This window comes from Palaemon carinicauda, unplaced genomic scaffold (assembly GCF_036898095.1).
Source record: "Palaemon carinicauda isolate YSFRI2023 unplaced genomic scaffold, ASM3689809v2 scaffold14, whole genome shotgun sequence".
Taxonomy (NCBI): domain Eukaryota; kingdom Metazoa; phylum Arthropoda; class Malacostraca; order Decapoda; family Palaemonidae; genus Palaemon; species Palaemon carinicauda.
Genome location: NW_027168926.1, coordinates 482501 through 487500, shown reverse-complemented (window position 1 = coordinate 487500; position 5000 = coordinate 482501). Strand labels below are relative to the sequence as shown.

Genomic DNA, 5000 nt, shown 5'->3' with positions numbered 1-5000 from the left:
TGATGCAAAGGCAGCTGAAATTGCCACCAGGATCAATGCTCTCTGGAACATGGCTGACGGAGAGCTTTTCAATGACGACCTGTAGAGAGAGAGAGAGAGAGAGAGAGAGAGAGAGACTGATTAATTATATATATATATATATATATATATATATATATATATATATATATATATATATATATATATATATATTAGTTTTAGAACTTGTTCAACTCTCCTTCTCTTTTTACATTGAAAGACATGTGGTCTGAAAAAAGATTGATCACAGTTCAGTCTGGTAAAACTGTGAACAATCTTAACGTCATTCTGAAACAGCTTCGAGACCATTTCTCAGAAGACATATAAAAGAAAGGAGTAATTTCAAATATAACTCACTATAATTATTAGAGACACTAATGCCCCCATATTAATATCTGTACAAATTGTATGAAAGAATATTTCACTTTTAGAAATGGGTCTTTTCTAAAGTTTTGTTCTCATCAACTCATGAAAGGCGAGCTGGCAATAGAAACATCTCAGTCCCCAGAGAATGACTGACTATCAAAGAGACCAAGTCCAACTCACAACAATGTCTTGGGTCCTGCAGAAGGAGACGACGGAGGACGCAGAGTAGATCTGAAGGACACCACCACAAGAGTGCTTGTGATTCGGGAGGACTGCGGGGATGAGCTTATCCTGGACCTTAAATACCAATTGGATATCCCTGACCCCCCCCCCCCCCCCCCCCCCGCCGAGAACCTTGGCCGACTCGAGAACTCTCACTCCCGCACCCCCTCCCCTTTCCCCACCTATCTGTCATTTTCATTCCTAGTTTATGCCGCTTCTCTCTCTCTCTCTCTCTCTCTCTCTCTCTCTCTCTCTCTCTCTCTCTCTCTCTCTCTCTCTCTCTCTTCATATATATATATATATATATATATATATATATATAAAACAGTGTAAATCTGCATATATACGCATGTATGTACTGTATATATATATATATATATATATATATATATATATATATATATATATATATATATATATATATACATGCGTGTATACACATATTTACAATGATATATATATAATATATATATATACATATATATATATATATATATATATATATATATATATATATATATACATATATATATGTATATATATATATATATATATATATATATATATATATATTATATATATACATACATACATACATACTCTATACACACATATATGTAAATATCTACTTATATTCATATATACTGTATACATATGCATACTTATACATATATATGCATCATCATCATCATCATCTCCTCCTACGCCTATTAACGCAAAGGGCCTCAGTTAGATTTCGCCAGTCGTCTCTCTCTTGAGGTTTCAATTCAATACTTCTCCATTCATCATCTACATCGCGCTTCATAGTCCTCAGCCATGTAGGCCTGGGTCTTCTAACTCTTCTAGTGACTTGTGGAGCCCAGCTGAATGTTTGGTGAACTAATCTCTCTTGGAGAGTGCGAAGAGCATTCCCAAAACATCTCCATCTACCCCTGAATATTATCTCATCCGCATATGGCACACAAGTAATCTCTCTTATAGTTTCATTTCTAATCCTGTCCTGCCAGTTTACTCCTAATATCCTTCTGAGGGCTTTGTTCTCAAACCTACTAAATCTATGCGTAGAATATAGAAATCCCCTTTTGATGGCATTTGTGGACTATGAAAAAGCCTTTGATATTGTGCACCGGCCAATTTTGTGGAGAGTCCTACGTTATTATGGAATTCCTCTTAAATGTGTAAATTTGATTAAGTCTGTTCCTGGGCAGAAAGTGTAAAGTTAATGTTAATGGAGTCTTATCAAATGAATTTCCAGTGGAGTACTCCAATTTCCTATTACCAATCCAGTCCAATCCTTCTCCACCATCTCCAACTGTTTTATGCATTACAAAATCCATAAGGAGGATAAACAACACAGGTAACAACACATCCCCTTGGAGTACTCCACTGTCTACTGGAAATTCAATTGATAGGACTCCACTAACATTAATTTTGCACTTACTATGCTTCATCAAATTTACATATTTAAGAGGAACTCCATATTAATGAAGGACTCTCCATAAACTTGGCTGGTACAACATGTCATAAAATGAAAATTTGGTCAGTATAACTTCTACCTTTTATAAATCCCGCTTGTTCATCTTTCAGCTCTTGATCAATCTTTCTCTCTAGCCTGTGTAAAATGAGCATATTAAATAGTTTCATGGCAACTGACTTAAGTGTGATGCCTCTGCTATTTTCACCAACAATCCTAGCTCCCATTCATCACACATTCCTGCCACATTCTGTAAAATAATCTCATAAGTAGTCTCTGTGTCACTTCATTTTCAGCCAATATCATATCAGCAGTTATTCCATCGCACCCAGGGGCTTTCCATCTCTTGAGTTTTTTAATGATAGCTTCGACTTCAAACACACTGAATTCATTCATGGGCACTGTTATGTATTTTGTACTGTAATACTATATGGGCTACGGATATGAAGAGTAATGTTGCACAGTATTGCATTGATAGAACGTGTTTGGACATAGTTTAAAAGTGTAGTAGCGAATGTTATGAAGGATTTAATCATTCATTAATTGCCCTAAAGTTAGGATGTGATTCTTCTTACTTTTGTATTGCAGTAGTTTTTGTATGTATGTGTACGAGTTTTGTTTACATATTCTCACTCGAGAGTCACAAGTTGTTAAACAAGTCAGAGAGTAGAGCTGTAATGTAGACCTTAGTATGTATATATATATATATATATATATATATATATATATATATATATATATATATATATATATATATATATATATATATATATATATATATATACATATATATATATATATATATATATATATATATATATATATGTATATATATATATATAAATAATATGAGAGCATTATTGCCTTATTCAATGTTTGGGTTCCCCCAGGTCCCTCCGTGAAAGGCACCTCGTAAATCCACCAGAGAGTTGCTAATGCATCTTCCGGTGTATTTTGCATCTTCCAGTCTTGGATGGTCTGGGATGCATCTTAGGTATTTATCGAGCTTATTCTTAAACACATCTACGCTCACTCCTGATATGTTTCTTAGATGAGCTGGCAGCGCATTAAATAGTCACTGCATTATCGAGAGAGAGAGAGAGAGAGAGAGAGAGAGAGAGAGAGGGAGAGAGAGAGAGAGAGAGAGAGAGAGAGAGAGAGAGAGAGAGAGAGAGAGAGAGAGAGAGAGAATGCAGCACAAAATAAGAACGAAATGTCACTTGCAAATTCATACTACGTATTGAGCCAAGGTGCGCCCTGGAGGTGGGGGAAGGGATGGGGAAAGGAGGGGCTGTTGTTTAGGGGTTGTTGCTGGGGAAATCGGGACATCCAAATAGTGTATATAGGTACAGGATGGCCTCTCCTCTCCTCTGCAGTCCAGAGTAGCAATCTGACCTCTATTAAATTTTGTATTTATTATAATACAATTTTTTGAAAAAAGTCATTTATTCCTGATCATAGAAATTCTTGATAAATATGATCAAAATTTCATCGGCATACGTCTATGTACTTTAATCACTTATATATATATATATATATATATATATATATATATAATATATATATATATATATATATATATATATTATATATATATATATATATATATATATATATATACCTTTCTGAGTGGGGATACCTAAACGTGATGAAAGAGTTTGTGTATCGCCATGATCAGCAAAGCTGTATTAGTCAGGGCCACCCATACTAGGTTGGTTTGCTGTAAGCGACCTACAGGGATGGGGAACCTGCGGCCTCAAGGCCACATATGGCCTTCTGGACCATCAAGTGCGGCCTTCTACGGCCTTCAATATATGTAAAGTATATTTTTGCTTTGACACTGAATATTGTGTGTTTGAAATCATTCTACAGCTATTATGTCAACTATACTATATTCACGTGAGTCATGGCTAAATGGTGATATTAAACCCATCGAAAAGCAATATAAATGGTGTATTAAACAACTTTTGGGGGTCAGGAAAACTACTAATAATGACTTATGTATGGTAGAACTGGGACTTCCGCCGATGAGGGCATTAATGAAGTCGAGGCAAAGGAAATTCTTGAAAAAGATGTGGCTTGAAAGGAATAATATGGAGGAGGACCCTTTAATTCATGCCATGTGAATAGTGATGAGCTATAATGACTCTGTTTGGAGGTATATACGAAACCTTATCTCTGATAAGACTGATGATATCGAGGAAGGAAAATGTGAACTCCAATTCCAGTAGGATTGTATCCTATAAAACTTTTAACCCAGATTTAGTCGTTCATGACATTTATACAAACCGATTAAGACTTAATGAAATAGAACGTGTATCATGGACAAGAATGCGGTCAAGTGCTCATTCATTGGTCGTTGAGACAGGTCGGTGGAACAGAAGAGGCAGAGGCCGTCTGCCAATGGATGAGAGGTTGTGTTCATGCGGTGGAGTCCAGACGGAGACTAATGTCATTGAAAATTGTGAACTTTCGTTACAGATCAGGCAGACGTATAACGTTACCACGGCTTTGGACTTGCTAGTAACCAGAACTGATTATGATGTAGTATGCAAAATTGTACATGAGCTTCTTTCTTTGTATTGGATGTAACATTATTATAATGTGTAAATTTGTAATTACAGGAACTTGTTGATGGCGTATAGTTAAATTGGTTTTGTTTTTAGTTTTAGTACAATATATGTGTAATTGAAATTAATTTAGTATGCATAAGAGATAGTACAAAATCTATTGTATTTAATTTTGTAATTTGGACCAAATATTCTTTTGTAAAATTCAGATTATTTTGTATTGTGGTCAATGGAAATATCTATCTATCTATCTATCTATCTATCTATCTACACACATACAAATATGTACACACTGTGTTCAGTGATGTACCGTACTTCCTTTAGAATGGAAGCAATTTTTCCTTGATTTC

At 35.0% G+C, this 5000-nt stretch overlaps 1 protein-coding gene across 1 annotated transcript in view; it reads right to left on the bottom strand.

The window, feature by feature from the left end:
* LOC137635553 (uncharacterized) overlaps positions 1 to 5000 on the bottom strand; it is a 137779-nt gene that overhangs the window by 1087 nt on the left and 131692 nt on the right. The window lies entirely within an intron of this gene.